Genomic DNA, 26,596 nt, shown 5'->3' with positions numbered 1-26,596 from the left:
CTGAATGGCCTGTATATCTGTCTAAACATCAATCTTCCCTTTTCTCAATAAGGACTCCAGCTTGTCACCATTTCTATTTCCCTTGAAACCTTCCATCTCGTACACCACGACCACAGCTTGTCGCAGTATTGAGATTTCCCTCAATTGAGCGCTGATCTGATGACCTCTGACCCCAAATCCGATCAGAACCCAGATCGAATTCCTGACTGCAGTGCAGTTCAAAAGCTGCTCCAAGATGTCTATTATTTGGAAGGGTAAAATCAATGTGTGTGAATGACAGGTGTAGATACCTTAGATACTGTAAGCTCATGTTCTCTGGCCGTTAGATAGACACTTGACAAAAGTTAATTAACAGCCACCAGAGAGAGTTGACACATCTTCCTGCCTGCACCAGTTTGGGACTGAGAGTCGATGCAATTTATTTTATATTAAGGATCACTGAGCTACATTCAAACTTCATGGAAAGTAAATGTCGATTGTTTCTTCAAGGTCATCGCGAGGAAGTTGAATTTGAAGAATACTTCATAGGGGATACACTATGAAATAAGGCTTATTTTGCAGTGTGATTATCTGGCATACATTAGCAATATGTAAGGCTCACACGCACCTCTTGTGCAGAAGCAGACCTACAAAGCTGACTAAATTATCAGCAGGGAGATGTCCTGTCTCGATGCACTTCCGCCAAGAAGCCAAGTTTGAGGGAAAAATCCAGATCTTCTGGCCAAAGATGTGGCCATCAAAACCAAACGGTGATCCGTTTGCTATAAGGGAACCTAGTTTTAAACTCTGTGTGAAGTATGTCAGTAAGGAATCCATGGACAACGCCCTATGCTGCTTTTGCTCATGTATTTGTTTTGTTTGTCCGTTGTTCCGCACTGTAACCAATCATTATTTGTCGATGTACTTTGTCGATTACTCGTTTTGTCTTCTGTGTGCATAGTGTGTCCCTTGGCCGTAGAAAAATACTTTTCACTGGACTTTGGTACATGTGACAATAAATCAATCATTCAATCAATCAAAGTCACTCCAATTTGAGTCAGTGTCTGTGCATAGGAATGTGAATGCACTCTTGCATTATTCTCTCTCTGGCTTTCATTCCCCTCTACAATTGCATGCGCTCCCCGTGCAACCTGGGGCTGCATTCTCCGATTCTGCAGCTATCTCTGGAGCATGCGTCTGGTTTTACGACCAAAAAGTTGGTGCCTCCCCGCACCGATGCTCCGCCCAGTGGGGGGCCAGCAGCCATGCCACGTTATCCACCAATACGGACGCAGAATGGCTGGGTCAGTGCTGCGCATGCGCACGGCAGCGGCCTATGGCGGCCGCAGCGTACAACATGGTTCCAGCAGCACGCGGACCCGGCCTGCAAGATACTGCTCCCCCGTAACCCCCTCGCTACCCTCAGACCACCCCCGCCAGTCCCCCCAATCCCCGCTGAAGCCCCCCCCCCTCCCGCCGCCAGCGGAACAGCTCCCCCCTGACCTGGGCGGCGCTGGACACAGTCCGCAGCGCCACACCAGCTTCACGAAAGTTGAGAGGACACGTGCCCCACGCCGTCGGGAAGTCGGCCCATGGGGGGGCAGGGAATCGGGGGGAGGGCCACAGGTGACGTCCTGAGGCCGTCCCAACGGCGTTTTTGAGGGTGCGGAGCATCCGAAAAACTGGCGCCGCCCAAGATTTCGACGTAAAAAGGGATTCGCTGAACACGATTTTGGTGTCGGGAACAGGAGAATCCCGCCCATTGACTCTCGGTAACTGGATCATGTTAAAATCTGTTCTGCCCAAATTATAATAATCTCTATTATTGTCACAAGTAGGCTTACATTAACACGGCAATGAAGTTAATTAGTTGTGAGACATATCAATCACGCTGCATCTATCGGCTCTGATCGCACAATAGGTGGATGGCCACATCGGCACAAGCTGACTTGGGGATGACGTGGAGATGCTGCCGTTGGACTGGGGTGAGCACAGTCAGAAGTCTTACAACACCAGGTTAAAGTCCAACAGGTTTGTTTCAAACACGAGCTTTCGGAGCACTGCTCCTTCCTCAGGTGAAATAATTGACGATTGTAGGTCAGTCGTTTAGTCAGCCTTGCCATGTCACCTTAGAAATCTCTTGCAGACTGTAACGAACCATTTCTGCCCTCCCTGGCAGTCAGCTGCCAGCATCATCCTGCGGAAAGACAGAATCCCATCACCAGTGAGAAACACACTGCTGGGAGGGGGGGGGGGGGGGGGGGGGGGTTGTGTTATGTACTCTGGGATAACCCGATGCAGCTTTGACCAAAAGGTACTCCAGACTTTGAAGTAAGTTCAATGTGATTTATTGAACCATTAGCACAGTTCTCTATGAGTTCGACTCTCCTGCTAATCTTGCTATAGTAACTCAGTCTAACTAACCAGTCTGTTCTGAGCCACGTGGTGGGTGTGGTGCATCTGATCTGCCCCTGTCCTACTCTCTGAGTGTCGCCTGTGGAAAGAGACAGAGCATGTGTGCCCTGTCCTTATATATGGGTTGTGTAATGCCCCCTTGTGGTAGTGTCACCTCTGGGTGTCTTGACTGCCCATTGGTTGTGTCCTATTCTATGTGTTCATTAGCTGTATGTCTGCATGTCATGACGTCTCTGGTGCTCCCTCTAGTGTTTACTTAGTTGTAGTGTATTTACATTAACCCCTTGTGTATTTACTGTGATGCATATCACCACAGCAGGAAACTGGAGAATCCAGTCTAGCCTATTCCCTTTGCACTAATTTTTACTTTTCTAAAATTGCGGAGACAAAAGAAAAGCCAAAGGTTATTATTCCACTCCAAGATGATAGGAACAGGAGTGGGCCACTCAGCAGTGACTGGTGGGGTACCATAGGGTATCAGTGCTTGGACCTCAGCTGTTCACAATATATATGAATGAAGGGGGAGGCAGTGGCGTAGTGGTACTGTATTCACATTTGACTAATAATCCAGAGACCCAGGTTCAAATCCTGTCTATGAAACTATCGATGATTGTTGTAAAAACCCATCACTAATGGTTCATTAATGTCTTTACGGAAGGAAATCGCCCGTCGTTACCTGGTCTGGCCTACATGTGACTCCAGACCCACAGCAATGTGGTTGACTCTTAACTGCCCCTCAAGGGCAATTAGGAATGGGCCCACGTCCCATGAACAAAGAAAAAAAAACTTGGATGAGGGAACCAAATGTTACATTTCCAAGTTTGCTGATGACACAAATCCGGGTGGAATTGTGAGTTGTGAGGAGGACGCAAGGAGGATTCAAGGTTACTTGGACAAGTTGAGTGAGTGGGCAAACGCATGGCAGATGCAGAAGCTTCGGCCCCAGCTATTCACATATAAAAAGGGTGTCCTTGTGCGCCAGGCAATGAAAGTGGAGAGGCAGGTGCAGCAAGCAATTAGGAACCAAAATGATATGTTGGTCTTAATTGCAAGAGGATTTGAGCTCAGAAGTAGAGATGTCTTACTGCAGTTCTACAGGACCGTGGTGAGACCACACCCGGAGTATTGCGTGCAGTTTTCGTCTCCCTACCTAAGAAAGGATAAACTTGCCATAGAGGGAGTGCAGCAGAGGATCACTAGGATGATACCGCCTGGGTTGGCGGGACTGTCCTATCAAGAGATATTGGTTCGAATAGGCCTGTATTCACTAGAGTTTAGAAGGATGAGAGGAGATCTGACTGGATCTGACTGGACATATAGGGGGCGATTTTCCGAGCCCCACGCCGGGGACGCGGCGCCGGCAGCGGGCCGCTGGAATCGACGGGGTCGCCGATTCTCCGGCCCGGATGGGCCGAGCGGCTGCGCCGATACGACAGAGTCCCGCTGGCGCCATTCATCCCAGGTCACTGCCAGCGGGAACTCTGCACGAAGGGCCGGGGGGCAGCCCATGGGGCGGGGAAAACCGATCGTTCACTGGGGGGAGGCCTCCGATGGGGTGCGGCTCGCGAGCGGGGCCCACTGATTGGCGAGCTGACCTCTTCCCCCCCCCCGGGTCTACTTTGTTGCACGGCTGGCCCCTGAATACCGACGCCATGTTGAGTTGGGGCTGGCGCACAGAAGAAGTCCCCCGCGCATGCGCATGTTGGCGCGGCCCAACTGTGCATGCGCGGGTTGGCGCAGCGCCCATTTGGCGCCGGGGAGGGAGGCTGGAGCGTGAACTGCTCCAGCATTGTGCTGACCCCCTGTGGGACAGAATCGGTCCTCCCCGTGCCCGTTGCGCACCGTCGTGAAACACGACGGCGTTCACGACGGCACGGACACGTGGGCTCCATTTTGGAAAATCGGCCTATAAAGTTCTAACAGGGCTGGACAGAGCGGATGCAGAGAGGATGTTTTCCCTGGATGGGGAATCGAGAACCAGGGGACACAGTCCCAGTATACGAGGGGATGGAACCATTGAAGGCTGAGATGAGAATATATTTCTTCACTCTAAGCGTAGTAAACCTCTGGAATTCTCCACCACAGAATGTTGTGGAGGCCAAGTCACTGAATGTATTCAAGAAAAGGAGAGATTTAAAAAAGATTTTAATGGCATTAAGAGGTATGGGGGAGAATGTGGAGATGTGGCTTTGAGATTGAGGATCAGCAATGATCATGTTGAATGGCAGAGCAGATTTGAAGGGCAGAATGGCCTACTCCTGTTCTTAGTTTCAATGTTTCCATATTTCGACTCAATAAGATCATGGAGAATCTGATCAACTCCTGGTCCCCAACTCCTTCTCTGCCTTTCAGAAATCTGACGATCTTAGCCTTAAATACATCCTGGAACATTGAGCAATTTTGACAGGATAGGAACCAATCATCCTTTCTTTGGTGCGAACAGCTCTGACAGTAAATGGCTAAGCGTCCGCCATATTGTATATACTCATGGGGTTAGTTGACAATGGGTGGGAGGAGGCTCATGAATGCAAGAATATTCCAGTTGGGCAGAATGGCCTTATTTCTAGCTCACACTGGAAACCCCGCCAGGCACCATGCCATTGGGCCATGTTTGTAAAAGGTCGTTTTGGGGCTATCTCTGGGCTCCAACAATCATGAATTCAACAAAATGGATTGGTTCCCATTCAATCCTGCGAGAGCTAACGCGAGGAAATGAGAATGAACCTGCCTGGCTTGTTTGGCAAGCCGGTGCAGACACGATGGGCCAAATGGCCTCATTCTGCGCCGGAAAAATTCTGCGATTCTGTGTGATATTAGCCGAAAGCAACATGTCGTTTCCCCTCTCAGAGCAGCAGGACGCCTTGGGTAACACTGGATGGGCACAATTGTGGCGATGCGTTGGCGCCCGTCCCCAGTGTTTCCATAACGCTCCATCTCAAGCTTCCCGAAAAACGCGAGCCCAACACATTCCTGTAAAATCAGGTCTCGGGATTTGCTACGCGTATTGTCTAAGCAGAGCGAAGGATCCTCAGGGAGTCGAATGACATTGGCTTCTTACGTGAATTACAATCAAATATTACAGGGCGTGACCCTTCTCCCAGTCCAGTTTGTGAGACGTGTCCTCCACTGGTTCATTGCAGTAGCACCAGGTTCCAAACCTGATCACTGTGGCCTTTTGAGAGTGAGGCTGACCCCATTCCGCCGACCGCAGATCCGGACGCAATGGATTGGATTGGATTGGAGTTTGTTTATTGTCACGTGGACCGAGGTACAGTGAAAAAGTATTTTCTGCAAGCAGCTCAACAGATCATTAAGTACGTGAAAATAAAAGAAAAGAAAATACATAATAGGGCAACACAATGTAACGACATAACACCGACACTGGGTGAATCGTGTCCCAATTCTGTCTCCGTATCAGGCCTCTCGCCGATTCTGATTCATAAATACATAGAAACACAGAAAAAGGAAGCAGGAAGTGGCTGTACGGCCCTTCGAGCTTGCTCCACCATTCATTCTGATCATGGCTCTCTCCCTGGCACCCGGGCACCTTGGCACTCCCAGCCTGGCACCCAACCTGGCACTGCCAGAGTGCCAGGGACCCAGGTGCCAGGTTGGCCCGAGGGGTTGGCCTTGCCAACTAGTGAGGGGATGAGGAGTTCCCGGTGTGTTTGGTGATCATCCTCCAGCAAGGAATCTACCAAACTACTTGTGACTTGTCCAAACCAAGATCTTTATTGCATCACACATGGTAACAATTTGTTCCAGAGCAAGTTATCATGGAGCTTCTTTGTACTCCCTTGGGACTACCCCCAGGGATGACTCACGACTGTCCTCGTGTATGTCTTTTAACCGTCTGTCGATCACCGGATGTGCCCGCACTTACATCTGAGCACCTTGTCACATGACCACTGTCTTAAGACCGCATGTGGATCTGTACTGCCACCTGCTGGTTGGAGGCCGTGCTACCAGCTACTTACAATATTGCTTACAGGCATATCACCACACCGGGGGCCACCGCAAGGTTGGGGGGGGGGCGGAGGGGCACGTGTGGGGCCAAAAAAGCAGGGGGAATGAAAGTGGGGGATTTCTTAACGTTGCCGTGGCCGATAAACACTCTGCTAAACCCGCCCGACAGCAGACTTTAAGTTGAGTCCTGAATCATAAGTATGACGGGATAATCTGCATTCTAAACATGTAGGTCGCCCATTCTTCCTTTCCCAGCTATCAACTTCCTTAATTCAAAATCAATTGGGCAATAATTGCTCTGCATCTTGGATCGGTTAGCAATGGTCTGGGCAGTAAATATATCATTTGCAATATTATTTTAAATGACCAAAGTCAAACAACACGGTGACTCAGATATCCCCAATACACTAAAAAGAATGACTTGATGCTCAGTAAAGCAATATTAACCTGTTGGTCCATCTTTGGAATAACCTCGGGTTACAAGAGGTGCGCGGTAAATGCAAATCTTTCTTCTCATTGAATGCTCTACATTAAGTAAAAACTGTGACACCATTTACAGTGTAGAATCCTTTCGAGGCATCAACATGTCGCTACATAGAGTCATAGAATGTACAGTGCATAAGGAGGCCATTCCGCCCATCGAGACGGCACTGGCCCTTGGAAAGCCCACACTTCCAACCTATCCTCGTAACCCAGTAACCCCACCCTTTTGGTCACTAAGGGAAATTTATCATGGCCAATCCACCTAACCCGCACATCTTTGGACTGTGGGAGGAAACCGGAGCACCCGGAAGAAACCCACGCAGACACGGGGAGAACGTGCAGACTTAGCACAGACAGTGACCTAAGCCGGGAATCGAACCTGGGACCATGGAGCTGTGAAGCAACTGTGCTAACCACTGTGCTACCATGCTGCCCAACCCAAAAACAGGCTGGATATTCTGACATTGCTCACAAAGCTTTGACTTACACAAGGGTACGAGGCAGGGGTGCCCGCTGTCACCGCTGTTGTTTGCGTTGGCCATAGAGCCATTGGCAATGGCTCTCAGAGGGTCGGCAGAGTGGCGGGGGATTATGAGGTGACAGAGGGAGCATTGGGTGTCGCCCTATGCCAATGACCTCTTGCTGTATGTTTCTGATCCGTTGGAGAGTATGGGAAGGATTATGGGCCTGTTGGGAAGGTTTGGAGGGTTCTTGGGATACAAGCTGAATGTAGGGAAAAGCAAGGTATTCCTGGTGAATGAGCTGGCACAGCGGGCTAATTTAGGGGGGATGCCATTTACGGTAGCAAGGGATAGGTTTAGGTACTTGGGGATTCAGGTAGCGAGGGAATGGACGGGGCTCCATATGTGGAACTTAACAAAGCTGGTGGAGGAGGCCAGGGAGGATCTTAAGAGGTGGGATACACTGCACTTAACATTGGCGGGGAGGGTCCAAGTGGTGAAAATGAAGATTCTGCTGAGGTTCTTGTTTATCTTTCAAGCTCTCACGATCTTTTTACCAAAGGCCTTTTTTCGGAAAGTTTACACAATCATTTCTGACTTTGTATGGGCGGAAAAGGTGCCAAGGGTGGGGAGGATACTGCTACAAAGGCAGAGGCAGCAGGGGGGGGGGGGTTGGCATTGCCGAGTTTGCTTCATTATTATTGGGCAGTGAATATGGACAAGGTGCAGCGGTGGTGGGAAGTAGAAGGGGTAGAGGGGGTTAGGATGGAGGAGGAATCTTGTAGGGGCTCTAATTTGAGGGCTATGGTGATGGCAGCGATGCCAATGGCTCCGAGTGGGTATTCAAGGATCCCGGTGGTGCAGTCCACAGTGAAGATATGGAATCAGTTGAGGAGGCATTTTATGGGGAAGGGATGTTGGTGCTAACGCCGCTGTGTGAGAATAATGGGTTTGAGCCCGGGGGGATGGATAGTGTTTACAGGAGGTGGAGGGAAGTGGGGTTGGTCAAGGTGAGGGATTTGTATTTGGAGGAAGGGTTCACCAGTCTGGAGGAGCTAAGGGAGAGGGTAGAGCTGCCGAGGGGAGTGAGTTCAGGTATCTGCTGGTTAGGGAGTTTACGCAAAAGGACTGGAGGGGGGTTCCCTAGGTTGTCAGGATGCACCCTGCTGAAGCAACTGCTGGATTGGATTGGATTGGTTTGGTTTATTGTCACGTGTACCGAGGTACAGTGAAAAGTATTTTTCTGCAAGCAGCTCAACAGATCATTCAATACATGGGAAGAAAAGGGAATTAAACAAAATTCAAGAAAATACATAATAGGGCAACACAAGATATACAATGTAACTGCATAAGCACCGGCATCGGATGAAGCATACAGGGTGTAGTGATAAAGAGGTCAGTCAATAAGAGGGTCATTTAGGAGTCTGGTGACTGTGGGGGAGAAGCTGTTTTTGAGTCTGTTCGTGCGTGTTCTCAGACTTCTGTATCTCCTGCCCAATGGAAGAAGTTGGAAAAGTGAGTTAGACGGGTGGGAGGGGTCTTTGATTATGCTGCCCACTTTCCCCAGGCAGCGGGAGGTGTAGATGGAGTCCATGGATGGGAGGCAGGATCGTGTGATGGACTGGGCGGTATTCACGACTCTCTGAAGTTCCTTGCGGTCCTGGGCCGAGCAGTTGCCATACCAGGCTGTGATGCAGCCCGATAGATGCTTTCTATGGTGCATCTGTAAAAGTTGGTAAGGGTTAATGTGGACTTGCCGAATTTCCTTAGTTTCCTGAGGAAGTATAGGCGCTGTTGTGCTTTCTTGGTGATAGCGTCAACGTGAGTGGACCAGGGCAGATTTTTGGTGATGTGCACCCCTAGGAATTTGAAACTGCTAACCATCTCCACCTCGGCCCCGTTGATGCTGACAGGGGTGTGTACAGTACTTTGCTTCCTGAAGTCAATGACCAGCTCTTTAGTTTTGCTGGCATTGAGGGAGAGACTGTTGTCGTTACACCACTCCACTAGGTTCTCTATCTCCCTCCTGTATTCGGACTCGTCGTTATTCGATATCCGGCCCACTATGGTTGTATCGTCAGCAAACTTGTAGATAGAGTTGGAACCAAGTTTTGCCACGCAGTTGTGTGTCTACAGGGAGTAGCGTAGGGGGCTATGTACGCAGCCTTGCGGGGCACCGGTATTGAGGACTATTGTGGAGGAGGTGTTGGTGTTCATTCTTACTGAATTGGGGATATATACAAGTGGCTGAGGGATCAGGGAGGCGAGCGGGTGGTGAAGATCAAGGAGAAATGGGAAGCGGAGTTGGAAGGGAAGTCAATGGGGAGGATGGAGTGAGACACTGCATAGGGTAAATGGGACCTCCTCTTGTGCAAGGATGAGCCTGATACAGTCTAAGGTGCTGCACAGGGTGTATATGACTCCAGCGAGAATGAGTGGGTTCCTTCGGGGGTTAGCAGATGAGTGTGAGAGGTGTGGGCCGGGGCCAGTGAATCACACGCACATGTTTGGGGTTGCGAAAAATTGGGAAGATTCTAGGCGGGGGTGTTCGCGGTCTTAGCCAGGATAGTGGAGGAGGAGGTGGACGCGGACCCTTTGGTGGCAATATTTGGGGTTTCAGAGAAGCCGGAGCTCATGGAGAGGAGGAAGGCCGATGTCGTGGCCTTTGCCTCTCTGATTGCACGGCGGCGAATTTTGCTGGAGTGGCGGTCGGCATCGCCACCGGGGGTAGTGGCTTGGTTGGGTGACCTGTGCGACTTCCTGCGATTAGAGAAGATAAAGTATGCGTTAAGGGGCTCTTCAGGGGGGTTTGAGGAAAGGTGGGGGATGTTTGTGACCGCGTTTGAGGGGCTGTTCATCGCGGGGGAGGGGGGGTTGAAAAAGGGGATAAATCTGTACAGACTGTATATTTGATTGCTGGGGAGTATGTTTCCTGGGGTGTTTATTCGCTATGATCTGTTTTGATACATGTTTGTAATAAAATACATGAAAAAAATTTCTGGCATCGCTGTTGGTTGGATTTTGTGGTCAGTGAGCAGCCCAGTCCAGTGGAAAGTGATGGTGGGAGGGATTTTGTAAGATTTGGGTTGAGGGGTGTGGTGCACGGGAGGGAGTGTGGGCAGGATGGCGCCTTTCAGAGGGCATCCATTTCAGTTACTGGGTGGCTTTGAAAGGGGGGGGGGGGCCTGGCAGAACACCGCAGCCTGGGCAGCTGTCACTCTCCCCTATGGAGACAGGCCTGACCACCATTGGGTTAATACCAGTCTCAGTGAGAAGACATTCTAAAGTAGTTATCAGTTGACCACTTAAGGGGCTCAAGTGGCAGCTGGCCTGTCCGTGGGCCTTCCTGCTCCGGACTTCACCTTGAAATGGAGACATGAAGGATGTCCGCATATCACGCTCCAGCCTGATTCAAAGCCCTCCCTTCCTTCAAATATATTACTGGGCACAAAATCTCCCTCTTTAAGTCTTCGACAGCTTACTGTTCACCTCATCATTCATTTTGGAAATGATTCATTTTGGAAGGTCGAATTTGAATGCTGAATACAGGGTTAAAGGCAGGATTCTTGGAAACGTGGAGGAACAGAGGTGTCTTGGGGTGCACGTACAAAGATCCCTCAAAGTTGCCACCCAGGTTGATAGGGTTGTTAAGAAGGCGTATGATGTGTTGGCTTTCATTAACAGGGGGATTGAGTTTAAGAGCCGTGAGGTTTTGCTGCAGCTTTATAAAACCCTAGTGAGACCACACTTGGAATATTGTGTCCCGTTCTGGTCGCTTCATTATAGGAAGGATGTGGATGCTTTGGAGAGGGTACAGAGGAGATTTACCAGGATACTGCCTGGACTGGTCTTATGAAGAAAGGTTGAGGGAGCGAGGGCTTTTCTCACTGGTGCGAAGAAGGCTGAGAGGTGACTTGATAGAGGCGTACAAGGTGATGAGAGGCATGGATAGAGTGGATAGCCAGAGACTTTTCCCCAGGGTGGAAATGGCTGTCACGAGGGGACATAATTTTAAGGTGATTGGAGGAAGATACAGGGGAGATGTCAGAGGTAGGTTATTTACACAGAGAGTGGTGTATGTGTGGAATGCACTGCCAGCAGAGGTGGTGGAGTCAGAGTCATTAGGGACATTTAAGTGACTCTTGGACAGGTACATGGACAGCAGTAAATTGAAGGGGTGTGGATTAGGTTGATCTTAGATGAGGATAAATGGTTGGCACAACATTGTGGGCTGAAGGGCCTGTACTGTGCTGTACTGTTCTATGTTCTATCATCAAGATCGGTCATTCATCTGCAAGATAATCCCTTGAAAATGAAAAGCTCAGATGATGTGTGATGAGACCATCAATTCACGCGACACGTGGTTAGAAGCGAACAGTGGGTTTAATCGTCTTACAACAGAGCCTGCCTGTAAGGAGATGAACTCCAGATGAACTGGCAGGCAGGCTTACAACAGCAACCTTTATACTTCCGGTTAGGGGGAGGAGCCATGGGCGGAGCCATGGGCAGAGCCAAGGGTGGAGCCCAGTACAGCTCCTCATCTCCCCCTATGGGTAGAGCCGCGCAACTACACGTGATCTAGTACAAGGTACAGGCTCAACACATGTTGTACAATACAGTGTGGATTATTAGTGTTTATAATTCACCACAATGTGGAGTTTAGAAAGAAGGAACAGGAAGAATATCTTCATCACACTTTTAGTTTGGTTTGCAGTGTTAATCAATGCCATGGCTCCAATATTTCTCAATAAGGAACAATGTTTAGTACGGCTAATGTCAGTAAATTTGGAATAGAGATGCATGTCATTACAGTCAATCAGCCTCAAGAACATAATTTCCTTTGTCTTTTCAGTAAGAACTAAAGATAGAATCCCCACAGTGCAGAAGGAAGCCATTCGGCTCATCAGGCCAGCACCTACCCTCCGAAAGAGTACTCTAACTCGACCCACTCCCCCACCCTCTCCCAGTAACCTAACCGGCACATCTTTGGACACTAAGGGGCAGATTTTATCACGTCCAATCCAATTGGCACATCTTTGGACTGTTGGAGGAAACCCACGCAGACACGGGGGGGGGGGGGGGGGGGGGGGGGAATGTGCATACTCCACACAGACAGTCACCCAAGGTTGGAATTGAATCCGAGTCCCTGGCGCTGTGGGCAGCGGTGCCAACCACTGTGCCACCGTGCCATATGGACGGTCTTTCCAATTTGGGCAAGTGGCTCGCAATCTTTCCAGCTTTGTGAGAATGGTGCTGGAAGAGGTGCAAACTCCGTTCCTACAACTTGTCCCGGCTTGTGTTCCTCAGAGATTTCCCATCCAGCATTACTCACATGCTCCTGAAACTTTATGTGATATCCAGAGGGAACGAGGTGTGCTGGACATGACAATGGCTACAGGTCCCGACAATACCCCAGCCGATTAATGCTGAGATCTGTGCTCCAAATAGGCGCACGCCTAGACAATGGGGTGAATTCTCCGCCGGCGAGATTCTACGTTCCGCCGGCCACGCACCTCCGCCCGCAGGTTTCCCGTCAGCTTGGGGTAGCCACAATGGGAAATCCTTTTGGCTGGCGGCGTGAATGGAGAATCCGGTTGTCGACGATGGCGCGACGCCAAGGAACACGCGGCTGGGGAACGTGGAGAATTCACTGTTTCAGTACAACCACACATTCACGTCGAGCTGACAATATGGAAAATTGCCCAGGAACATCCTGTCCACGAAAGGCAGGGAAAATCCAATCCAGTCAGTTAGAACCCCATCAGTCTCCTCTCCAACATCAGCAAAAGTGATGGAAGGGGTCAGGAGTGCGCTGGTCAGCACGGTAGCATGGTGGTTAGCATAAATGCTTCACAGCTCCAGGGTCCCAGGTTCGATTCCCGGCTGGGTCACTGTCTGTGTGGAGTCTGCACGTTCTCCCCGTTTGTGCGTGGGTTTCCTCCGGGTGCTCCGGTTTCCTCCCACAGTCCAAAGATGTGCAGGTTAGGTGGATTGGCCATGATAAATTGCCCGTAGTGTCCTAAAAAAAAGTAAGGTTAAGGGGGGGTTGTTGGGTTACGGGTATAGGGTGGATACGTGGGTTTGAGTAGGGTGATCATTGCTCGGCACAACATCGAGGGCCGAAGGGCCTGTTCTGTGCTGTACTGTTCTATGTTCTATGTTCTATGGTATACTCCCTGGGTGAATGTGACTTCCAACAACATTCAAGAAGCTCAACAATATTCAGGACAAAGCAGCCTATTTGATTGACGACCTATTCACCATCATAAACACTCACTCCATTCACCACTGGAGCAGTGTCAGCAATGTGTACCGTCTCACCAAGCAGCCAGCTCACCAAGGCACCTTCAGCAGCCCCTTCCAAATCCATGGCTACTACCCACCGACAAAGAAAAGTGCAACGCCACCACCTGTAAATTCCCCTCAATGCCACACACATCCTCCTGGCTTGGAACTATACCCTGTTCTTTCATTGTCACTGGGTCAAAATATTGGAACTCCCTTCCTCAGAGCAATGTGGACATATGGGCTGCAGTGATTCAATCCATGGAGTCCATGAAATGCAGAAGGAGACTAATGCATTTTGGAAGGTCGGAGGTAATGCATTTTGGAAGGTCTAATGCAGGTGGGGAATATACAGTGAATGGTAGAACCCTCAAGAATTTTAACATTCATGGATCTAGGTGTACAGGTCCACAGGTCACTGAAAGAGGCAACACAGTTGGACAAGGTAGTCAAGAAGGCATACGGCATGCTTGCCTTCATTGGCCGGGGTATTGAGTATAGGAATTGGCACGTCATGTTGCAGCTGTATAGAACCTTAGTTAGGCCACACTTGGAGTATAGTGTTCAATTCTGGTCGCCACACTGCCAGAAGGACGTGGAGGCTTTAGAGAGGGTGCAGAAGAGATTTACCAGGATGTTGCCTGGTATGGAGGGCATTAGCTATGAGGAGCGGTTGAATAAACTCGGTTTGTTCTCACTGGAACAACGGAGGTTGAGGGGCGACCTGATAGAGGTCTACAAAATTATGAGGGGCATAGACAGAGTGGATAGTCAGAGGCTTTTCCCCAGGGTAGAGGGGTCAATTACTAGGGTGCATAGGTTTAAGGTGTGAGGGGCAAGGTTTAGAGGAGATATGCGAGGCAGGTTTTTTACACAGAGGGTAGTGGGTGCCTGGAACTCGCTGCCGGAGGAGGTGGTGGAAGCAGGGACGATAGTGACGTTTAAGGGGCATCTTGATAAATACATGAATAGGATGGGAATAGAGGGATACGGACCCAGGAAGTGTAGAAGATTTTAGTTTAAACGGGCAGCATGGTCGGCACAGGCTTGGAGGGCCGAAGGGCCTGTTCCTGTGCCGTATGTTTCTTTGTTCTTTGAGACCATTCAGCCAATCGAGTCTGCACTGACCCTCTGAAAGAGCACCCAACCTTGGCCCTATCCCCATAACCCCATAACTCAACCTAACCTGCGCATCTTTGGACTGTGGGAGGAAACCGGTGTACCCGGAGGGAACCCTCGCAGACACGGGGAGAACGTGCAGACTCCATGGGTCACTCAAGTCGGGGATCGAGGCCTGGTCCCCAGAGGTGTGAGGCAGCCTTTGTGCTGCCGTGCCGCCAATGACATGCACCACCATCTTTGCAAGGGACTGTAAGAATGGACAATAAATGCTGGCTTTGCCAGAAAGAGAGCAAGAACAATTTTCTTTTGTAAAAAGGCAGGTGTATTTGATAAATTGTTGAGGAAACAATTGAGTGAGGCAAGTCAAAAGACCTACTCATCTCTTGTAATTGTTTTCTGCTGAAATGTATCCAGCTATACAGTGCGTCCCTCATCGGTATCCACAAGAAAACAGGAGTGATGCAGCTGTAAATTACTGTATCGACAGCACTAGTGGACACAATCAATCTTAATGACACGAATCTGCAGGGAATTCTTGAAACCAATTTTGTCAGGTGGCATTGCTGTTCTTATGGAGAAGGCTGACATGATCAAAATCAATGTCAACCCCTAGTTAAATTACACAGTTTTGACGATTTCCTGCAAATACTTCTTTAAAAGGCTCAACAAGATCTTCGATTGTCTTCGGAGGGCAGCAGCCACACCAGCTTAATCATCAGGTGACAGAAGTGCAACTTTCTTGCAAAGTGAAACTTGTCGGCCGCTGGAGTCATTTGTCAGCTTAGGAGCCGCAACCAGGAATACGTCAGCTCAACTAGCTGCTCTTGCCCTCTCCCGCAATCTCATTTAACCCAATCACCTGTGTTTTGTTATGCTCTTGACGTAGCATAAGCTGCTTCTTTGATGTGCACTCTGACAAAGACAGGTTCAGACTTGGAGATAGCTTTAACACGTTTATTAAACTGTTAACAATTCTCCTACTTGGATTCAACTCTCCTGTTAATCCTGCTATAGCTACTCAGACTGACGAACCAGTCTGCTACAATCCACGTGGTGGGTGTGATGTGTTTCAAATCGACCCTGTGTACTCACTGAGAGTCTTCACTGGAAAGAGGCTGAGCATGTGTGCTGTGTCCTTTTATATGGGTTGGTGTAATGCTCCCCTGTGGTAGTGTCACCTCTGTGTGTGTCGTGAATGCCCATTGGTTGTGTCCTATCTTACTGACCTATTGGTTGACTGTCTGTGTGTCATGTCTCTGGTGCTCCCTCTAGTGTCTAGTTAGTCTATGTGTATTTACAATAGCCCCTTGTGTATTTACAGTGATGCATATCACCACAACCTGGGTACGAAATAGGAGCTGGAGAATGCACTTTGGCCCCTCGAGCCTGCCTCGCCATTCAGTATGGTCTTGGTTGATATTCCTCAATTCCACTCTCCTGTCCTCTCTTCATATTCCTCAATTCATTCGGTGCTCAGACGATACTCAACACCTGAGAATTCACAATCCCCTGGGGTTGAGAATTCCAAAGATTCACAACCATCTGAGTGAAGCTATTTGTCCCCATCTCAGTCCAAAATGGCAGATTCCTTATCCTTGGACTATGTCTCCTCGCTCCAGGCTGCCCAGCCAGAGGAAAAGGGGCCTCTTGGCATTCACGCTGTGAAGACCTTCAGAATCGGATACATTTCCATCAGATCTCTTCCTCTTCTTATAAACTCCGGGAGTAAAGGTCCATCCTCCTCAAAATCTCCCCACAGGATTACCCTCTCACCCCAGTCATCTTGGCCTGGCCCACGGTTCAGAGAAGGTTATACATCATGGCTGGCTGGACCAGGTCATCGGAATTCTCATTTCCCACTGCCCCGTGGGTTACCCGGCGGCGTGGGGTGGCTTCCATGGGAATCCCGTTGACAAGCGGCGGGATGAGGGAATTCCGCTGCCAGTGAATGCGGGCCGCCGAGACAGACACGGCTGGGGGGAACAGACAATCCGGCCCCACATTCCCTGGGCTGGATTCTTATGTCAGCGGGATTCTCCACTTCGCCGGCAGTGCACCATGCCCGCGGATTTCCCAACGGATTTCCCCACAATGGGAAACCTATTGGCCGGCAGCCCGGTCGGAGAATCCCGCTGCCGGCAGAGGCGCGCTGCGCCTGAGAAAGGGAGCGGCGGGACGGAGTATCCCGCTCTGTATATCTGAGAGTACCATAACTGTGTACTTAATTTATTCTGAAAAACCTTTTCTGGCAAAGTGGCAAGAAATTGGAAACTGATTTTATGCCAAATTCAGTAGAATTCTGACTGAGTATTAACAAATATAAAAAATATCTAGTCTTATTCGAAAGGGCGGCACGTTAGCACAGTGGTTAGCATTGTTGCTTCACAGCTCCAGGATCCCAGGTTCAATTCCCGGCTTGGGTCACTGTCTGTGCGGTGTGTGCACGTTCTCCCCGAGGCTGAGTGGGTTTCCTCCGGGTGCTCCGGTTTCCTCCCACAGTCCAAAGATGTGCAGGTTAGGTGAATTGGCCGTGCTAAATTGCCCTCAGTGTTTAGGTGGTGGGGTTACTGGGTTACGGGGATGGGGGCGGGTGCAGACTCGATGGGCCGAATGGCCTCCTTCTGCACTGTAAAGTCTATCTTTCCATAGGCTGTGTTAGATGTCTTCTAAATATAACAACAAGGATTGAAACACAATGCAGGTCATTCAAGTCAAAAGTAGGCCTCTCTTAATATACCAATGGGCGAAAGACGGCCGCCTAGATTTACCTCACACATGTCACACAGGGCACCAGACAGGAAGAGCCCCATCATTTCCATTCCTTTTCCTGAGATTTTTAGTCAAAGTTGACAGCAGCTGTCGAATATGGCAACGATTATGTGATGGCCTACTTCACTTCACCCATCGCAGCACTGATAGCTTGGACGTTGACCATGCCAATGGGTTAACACGGCAGCAGATGGGGAATTTAATGTATTAAAGAACAACACTCCACACTCTTTCCCCCATCCGCCGTCCACTCCCCGTGAGACGTTGATCTCTCAACAATCAACTTGCATCCACAACATTTACAGTTCGACTTCAAGCTCCTCTACCAACAATCTGTCCTGGTCCACCCACGTTGACGCTAAGACCAAGAAAGCACAAGAGCGCCTTTACTTCCTCAGGAAAGTAAGGAAATTCGGCATGTCCCCATTGACCCTTACCAATTTTTACAGATGCACTATAGAAAGCATCCTATCTGGCTGTATCACAGCCTGGTACGGCAACTGCTCGGCCCAAGACTGGAAGAAACTACAGAGAGTCACAGATACATAGATACATAGAAGATAGGAGCTGGAGTAGGCCTTTTGGCCCTTCGAGCCTGCTCCGCCATTCATCACGATCATGGCTGATCATCCAACTCAATAGCCTAAACCTGCTTTCTCCCCATAACCTTTGATCCCATTCTCTCCAAGTGCTATATCCAGCCGCCTCTTGAATATATTCAAAGTTTTAGCATCAACTACTTCCTGTGGTAATGAATTCCACAGGCTCACCACTCTTTGCGTGAAGAAATGTCTCCTCATCTCTGTCCAAAATGGTTTACCCTGAATCCTCAGGCTGCGACCCCTGGTTGGACACACCCGACATTGGTAAAATCTTCCCTGCATTTACACTGTCTAGTCCTGTTAGAATTTTATAAGTCTCGATGAGATCCCCCCCTCATTCTTCTGAACTCCAGCGAGAACAATCAGTAAAGACAGAGCTGAGAAGAAGGACTAGATTCCAGAAAGAGATCTGAAGTGATTTTCAGATTTGTGAGATTTTACACCATCCTGTGGAACATGAGTCGAAATAACTATGGAAATCGGTGGCTGGGTTTCGGAATTTTCTGTAAAAGCAGATAAGACGAAGGAAATCCTAAAAAGGGGCTGGTGTAAAGTCCTGGGCTGGATTTGATGTTAAAAGTGGAGCAGAAGCTTGGGTTAACAGACATTTGTAAACCCTGTACCGGATTTCGGAATGCAATCCACTAAGGGAAATCATAATTTAAAAGAAGATTTGAAAGTGCGACTTTTGAAAGCGGAACGTGTGGAAGCCGAGGTTCTGTGAGGCAAGGTGGCTCAAGGTATAAGAATCACCTGTCAGCCGTTTTGAGGAGAAATCCCTGGACATTCATTTGGGTTCAGAGGGGACTGCGTCTTACCAGAGTCAACTTGTGCACTCAAAAGGACTTTATCTGTTAATGAGACCATTGTAACTTTAGATTTATTTTGTAATCCGAGTTAATCTTAAAATCTGTGTGTAACTGTTAAACTAAAGATAGTGTTGCCATTGTCCCAGATAACCAAGGGTTGCTTTCCCCTTTAAGGGGGAGAGCTGACTGGTGGTGATTTAACCTGAGGATTGTTGTGTTATGCTTCTTCACGTAGCATCAGCTGCTTCCTTGATGTATACTCTGACAAAGGAAGGTTCAGACTTGGAGATAGGTTCAACACATTTATTGAACAGTTAACAATTTTCCTACTTGAGTTCGACTCTCCTGCTAATCTTACTATAGTAACTCAATCTAACTAACCAGTCTGCTCTAAGCCATGCGGTGGGTGTGATGCTTCCTGATCTGCCCCGTCTCTCTGAGTGTCGGCTACGGAAAAGAGAAAGAGCGTGTGTGCCCCGTCCTTTTATATGGGTAGCCCCCTTGTGGTAGTGTCACCTCTGGGTGTGTCTTGACTGCCCACTGGTCGTGTCTCATCTTACTGACCTATTGGTTGAATGTCTGTGTGTCATGACGTCTCTGGTGCTCCCTCTAGTGTTTAACTTTTCCTAGTGCATCTACATTAAGGATGCATATCACCACAAGGATCACCATACCTCAGATGAGGGGCAAGGTTGAGAAGGCGGAAGCTTCATGAATTGTTGAATTAAGGGGGGGGAGTAAAGGAATATTGTATCCTCTTCCAATTTTTTCATGTTTATTAATTTTTTTTGTTAAAACTAATTCGCTGTTCCTCCACATTTAAAAAAAAAGTATATAAGTTATGGGTCGAAATGCGGCAGCCATTGGGATTCCCTGTTCCCATCAGCAGCGCACCATTGCCCGGGGGTTCCCGGTGGCGTGGGTTGGATTCAATAGATAATCCCACTGACAAATGGGGCAGCACGGTAGCATTGTGGATAGCACAATCGCTTCACAGCTCCAGGGTCCCAGGTTCGATTCCGGCTTGGGTCACTGTCTGTGCGGAGTCTGCACATCCTCCCCGTGTGTGCGTGGGTTTCCTCCGGGTGCTCCGGTTTCCTCCCACAGTCCAAAGATGTGCAGGTTAGGTGGATTGGCCATGATAAATTGCCCTTAGTGTCCAAAATTGCCCTTAGTGTTGGGTGGGGTTACTAGGTTATGGGGATAGGGTGGAGGTGTTAACCTTGGGTAGGGTGCTCTTTCCAGGAGCCGGTGCAGACTCGATGGGCCGAATGGCCTCCTTCTGCACTGTAAATTCTATGAAATGGCGGGAGTAGAGAACCTTGCCATCAGCAAACGGCGTGCCTCCGACAAACAAGCGGCCGGAGAATCGAGGCCATGGTCTTTTGAACCAGGGTACCATTCTGTTATTGTAATGCTGTTCGTTACCACTGCTGGGTCTGGGCACTGCCAGGCATACTGCCAGAAGCCCGGCAGAAATTATTAGTTTACCAAGCGGAGCTAGTTGTCGATTTCACGAGTTGCCAGAATGGTCCGACGGTAAGTATCTCCAGCTACCTGGATAGACTGGAGGAGCGGGGCTTCCGCTCCTCAGAGCAGAGGGCTGGAGAGGAGATTTGAGAGAGGTACTCAGACCCATGACAGAGCAGACAGGGAGAAACTCCCCCCATTGGGAGAAGGTACGGGCTCTTGAACTGACTGGAACAATAAGCAGCAGCAACATGAGGAGAACCTTTTTCTGTACAGCAAGTGGTTTTAGTCTGGAATACACTGTCTGAGAGCGTGGCGGAGGCACATCCAATCCGACCTTTCTAAGAAGAATTGGATAAGCACCCAAAAATGAAAACTGATGGGCTACAGTGAATGGGCAAGGTAGGAGGGCTGGTGAACTTGCTCTTGGAGAGAGAATGCACTGTCTCGATGGACCGAATGGCCTCCTTCTGTGATGCACCCATGATTCTCCGGAAGCTGGAACTTTACATGACCTTAAAGTGGGTGCAGGGGGACACCTCATGGTGCGCAGATGGAATGAGTTGCAGAATGAAGACCTTGCCAGCTTCTCATTCCTTTTTTAAAAAAGATGCGGCAGAATCAGTCTTGGGGAGGTCGGCACTGAGTGACCTTTTATAGGTGTCAGAGGTAGGAAGTTCCCCATGAGCTAAAATGGGTCAAATAGCCCTTCACATCTGCAGCCACCTCTTATCCAATGTTCGGTTCAGATTGATGGCTTCGCTGTCTGACCCTCCCCTGATCTTTGGCATCCTCAAATCAACCTACTAATTCTGGGAAACATTTGGAAATGGTTACTTGTTGTGACTTATTATAGATCAGTCGGCTTTTTGTCCGCGAGCGACATCAGAGAGAAAGACATGGGGGCGGGATTGTCCGTGCCTCCAGCTTCGTTTTCCGGCGAGGCGCGCCCCCACGGGCAGCAGGATGCTCCGTTCTGGCAGCCGGCCAATGGGGTTTCCCACTGTGGCCATCCCACGCCATCGGGAAACCCTCGGGCGTGTTTGCGCCACCGTCCCGCTGACGGAGAATCCCGCAGATGTTCTCTTTTGACAAAGAGTCATCCAGACTCTTTAGCTCCCTTTACTCTCCACAGACGCTGTCAGACCTGCTGAGATTGTCCAGCACTTTCTGTTTCAGATTCCAGCAGCCGCAATAATTTGATTTTATGCTCTCTCTATAATTTCCCCGCTGGACAATTAAGTCGAGTTTGGAATAACCAGGGATCACACCTTGGGTCAAATATTAAGTCATGGGTTGACCCCGTGGGGATTTCCATCCATCGGAAAAATAAATCTCTCCGCACCATAAGTGCCTGTGTGTGGAGCAAAAGGTAGCCCTTGCAATTGATGTGCGTCTTTAGGTGGACTGACAGGAATTGTACCTCCACGACCACACAGCCCATCCCACCCGAGGCTCTCCAGGAACCACCAATAGGATGGGACTTCTGGTTGCTTGGCAATTTGCCTCGGAGAATTCCTGGGGGGAAAAAATGGATGAGCCTGTCAGCTTTTTGGAACCAGACCATCGGTCACCTTCTGAACACAGATTGAAACGGTGCTCTCATTAATATCAGGGACATCACCGAATTCTGGCTGGGAGACAGGAGCATAGAAAACAGCTAACATTTATATCCTTTCCACTGATTGATCCATTGCCTCCTCGCCCCACAGACATATCGATGGAAGCCTTCTCGGAAAACAAACGTACCTGCCTCTTCAACTCATTTACAGTGAGATGTTCCACCAAGGCCCTGTCTATGAATGCCAAAGATCTTGCTGCATCAATCGAAGGGAATGTGGGGAGTCTCCAGGTCAATAATCATCCCTCAATCAGCATCATTGAAACAAATGATCTGGTGTTAATGGGATGTTGGTGTGTGTAAAGCAGCCATTGAGGTTTCTACATTGCAACAGTGAGGACAGTTTAAAAGCACCTCATTGGCCGTGAAGCCAGAAGGGAAAAAAACAGTTTGGACCAGTATTCTTAATTCTCCCGGTTAACTCCCGGTTTACCTTCTGGGAAGTGCTTTGGAATGTTTTGGAGTGCTAAAGAAGTACAAGGGCTGGAATTCTCCGATCCGAGTTCCCTCCCCATCCCCGCCACCGCTGCCAGCGAGAACGGAGAGTTTGGAAAATCCCGCTGCCGTGAACGGTCGGAGCATCCCGCCCCCGTGAACGGAACTGGAATTCTGGCTCGATTCTCTCTCTCTCAAAGATGCGCAGGTTCGGTGGGTTGGCCGTGCTAAATTGCCCGTCAGTGGCCCGAAAAGGTTCGGCGGGGTTATGGGGATGGGTCGGGGGATTAGGCTTGGGCGGGGTGCTCTTTCAGAGGGTCGGTGTCGACTCGAGACTCGATGGGCCGAATGGTCTCCTTCTGCCCTGTAGGGATTGTATGATTCTACTACTTGCAATTAAGAACAGCAGGGGGCGATGTCATGTCGGAATTATGCCGCAGCTCATTACAAGCTTGGGTCTCTTCGGGCCTACAAGAGGAGGCCTGGTTTCCAAAACTACCAGGTTTTGGAGTTGCTGAATGACTCCAGTCGCACCTTTGACAACCAAATGCGTTTCACAGGAGCATTATCAAAGGAAATTTGTCACTGAGCCCCACGAGGAAATATTAGGGCAGGTGAACAAAAATTTGGCCAATGAGGTGGATTTTAGAGATTGTCTTGAAGCAGGAGCAGTAGCGAGGCAAAGAGGTTTAGGGACACAGTTTCAGGCCTTAGGGCCGAGCAGCTGATGGCTGTATATTTACATCTCAAATCAATGCAGATATTACACTAGTTTCCAAGGATGGCCCCTTCTGGTCCCAATAAAGGTGACACCTCTCTGTCTCGGAGGGACGGGTGAGCCACTCAAAATGCTCCAAATATTGTTGGGACTGGAAGTTCTTGCCGGCAACCAATGTTAAGCCACCTCCACAGTCAGAAAACGCGCTGTGGGTGGCGTGTGCGGGTGGGGGGGAGAGGCAGAGAATCCCTCCCTTTGTGTGCATAAGGATTTATTACCGAGATTTTAAAATGTCCGCTCCATGCTTCCAGCTGTTTCTATCGCTCTGCTTACTTTTCTCTGAACCCACGCCCAGGCTTAACCAATCGAGCAGTGATCAGCGATTGTGAACAGACTCATACAATCAAGCAATTGAGCACTGGTGGCACGCTTGGAGTGATTAAAATAGAGAGTGAGTAAGAGACCAGGGGCTGGATTCTCCGCCCCGCCACATTTCTATTTCACCCCGCCGGCAGGGTGCTCTGTTACGTCGGGCAGTCAATGGCGTTTCCCATTGTGGGGCAGCCCCACGCCGTCGGGAAACCCCCCAGCTGCCGGCAAAATGGAGCAGCCCGCCGGCGGAGAATCCAGCCCCAGAAGTGGAAGAGCGCAGAGGTCTCGGAGGGTTGTAACACTGGAGGAGAGGGGCAACAGGGCGGCACAGTGGTTAGCACTGCTGCCTCACGCCGCCGAGGATCCAAGTTCGATCCCGGGTCACTGTCCGTGTAGAGTTTGCACATTCACCCCCTGTCTGCGTGGGCTTCACCCCCACAAGCCAAAGATGTGTAGGGTCGGTGGATTGGCCGCGCTAAATTGCCCCTTAATTGGGAAAAAAAAAGATTGGGTACTCTAAACTTATTAAAGATTCGTGGAGGAGATCGCAGAGGTCCTGGAGGGATTTGAAAGCAAGGGCGAAAATTTCAAAATGGAGACATTGTCAGAGAGGGAAATAAAATGAGAATTCGAAGCATTGTGTTAAAAGAGACAACTCCACTCCTTATAAAACCTGACCAGAAATCAGAGACCGCGCACACCTTTGAAATAAACCGAGGGCAAATAATATCAGTTTTTTTAAACCTTCCATTTTTTTGATACCTAATAAATAATTCCTTCTTGTGCTGCCCAAACAAAACAGCATAAACTGTCAGACAAGAAGATTCACCACGAGGAACAAGCCATGCATTATAATTATTCACTGTTGCCTTTTTTCTCTCAATAAAAACGTGTCATTATTTTTTCTGGCTCCCTTTATCTTCCTTCCAGCCTGTTGGAATCTGATATCGGGGGACAGTACAAAGAGAAGAGAAATGAATATCAATTAATAATTCCAAAGCAAACTCAACAGCAATGTGCATTAGGGAAGTTTATTTGTTGGCAGATAACGCACTGGTGTTTGCAACCAGCTACATAACAGCACAGCAGAGAATTCGCCCCTCTGATTCATTTTTAGCAAGGTTGATAGCCTTCAAAGAGATGCCGCAAATCTTGTGAGATGAGTGGCAAAAGAATATTTAGTTGTCTTATTTAATAAACACACAAAATAGCGGATCTTGGAGGAAAATGTCAGGCACCAGAATGAGTGTTGTGGCCTGGGATCTGCTGTCAGTGCAGTTAGGTGATTTCCCCCCGCCCCCCTCTCCATTATTTCAGGAGGGATGTTATATATGTCTCAACATTCAAAAGCCTGGATTAAAATGACAGGGAGGAGAATTTGGGATGTTGCCTGGGCCGGAGTGCTTCTGATTTCCTGAACATTCCCTGATAGAGGTGTTGGTTCCAGATTGGGGATGAACCGACTGTAGTAATTTACCATGCCCTAAAATGTCAATTCTTTTTTAAAAATGTATTTATGATTTTTCCAATTAAGGAGCCATGTGGGATTTTTCCAATTAAGGAGCAATTAAGGAGCGTGGCCCATCCCCCTACCCTGCACATCTTTGGGTTGTGGAGGTGAGACCCACGCAGTCAAGGGGAGAATGTGCAAACTCCACACGGACAGTGAGCTGGGGCCGGGATCGAATACGGATCCTTGGCGCCGTGAGGCAGCAGTGCTAACCACTGCGCCGCCGTGCCTCCCCAAAACAACTTCAATTCTGCGGTATTTGTCAGCTCAGGAAACTCTTTGACTGCTTTCACCTTATCTTGTGAAGGGTGTCCGCCTTTGGAGTCCACATAAAATCCCCAAAAATGTGACTTCGCCCACCTGAAATGTGCACTTTCTCTTTTTAATCTGCTGCCAACGACACTGAACCTTTTAAGGAATTCCTGCCGGCTGGCCAGATGCTCTTTATGTGATATCCCCATCACCAAGACGACATCTAAGCACACTGTAACCTCTGGGATTCCATGCAGCAAGTTCGCCATCGACAGTTACAAATTGCACAATTAGCCAGTATTTCAAAGGGCAACCTGGTTTATTGGAAAAGTCCCTTCTGCGTGTTGATGGTTGCATATATCCTGGAGTCCTTGTCCAGTTCAAGTTGTAAATAAGTATGATTAATCCAATAGATAGACTTTTATCCCGCACGAGCCCCCAATTGGTTATGGGCCAGGGCTTAGAGAACCCCAAAGTGTCTCATGGAGTTCACCTGACCCACAACTTTTAATAGATTGTGGTATGGGGAGCACACGGCCCACTCTACAGGTGTGGTATAGCAGAAATGGAAAAGTATTTTTTAAAGCAAAACAACGTTTATTCTATGAACTCATGTTAACCTTTTTAAAACATGCAGTGAACATCTTAGCACCCATCAATTCAAATACAACCCCCAAAGGATACAACACTAAGTAATCCTTAAACTGTCCTTTTAACATCCATAAGACTTAAAAAAAACCTTTAAACAGAAGCACATCAGGTTAAAGTCACTACTGAGAGCAGATTTAGTTTTAAATCACCAAAGGATCGATTTACAGTCTTTAGATTACAGAGAGAGACTAATACCCACTCTGGCTGTGACTGCAGGTATCCAGCGCTGAAAACGAAACTAAAACACGCCCTGCATCATCAGCCTAAAATGAAAGTGAAAAGCTGATAGACAGCCCAGCTCCACTCACACTCTGACATCACTGATAAACACCCATTTCTTAAAAGTACATTTCTTTACCATCCAATTCTTTAAGGTACTCTCACATGACAGTCTTCAGTCAAGCTTTGTATACGTGAGGCCCCCCACTAACTTTGCACAGTGGTCTTCTATCCGGGGGTTCAGTTACCTGCGAGTTGGGCCTCTTGGTTTATGGTGAGTTAGCAATCACTGCAGATTCTAACAGAGCGGTCAGGTTTTAAGACAGGAACGATAGGGGCTGCCCATTCAGAGAACCGAACCAATTTTACGATGCTTAGTTCTTCAAAGTGTCAACTCGGCCTCGATTTGCGGGTGTAGAGCATATGGGATGGGCCTAGCTCTGAAAAAATTCAACAT

This window comes from Scyliorhinus canicula, chromosome 24 (genome assembly GCF_902713615.1).
Source record: "Scyliorhinus canicula chromosome 24, sScyCan1.1, whole genome shotgun sequence".
In the NCBI taxonomy this organism is placed as follows: domain Eukaryota; kingdom Metazoa; phylum Chordata; class Chondrichthyes; order Carcharhiniformes; family Scyliorhinidae; genus Scyliorhinus; species Scyliorhinus canicula.
The sequence above is the reverse complement of the archived record's forward strand: the minus strand, read 5'-3'. Positions refer to the sequence as shown.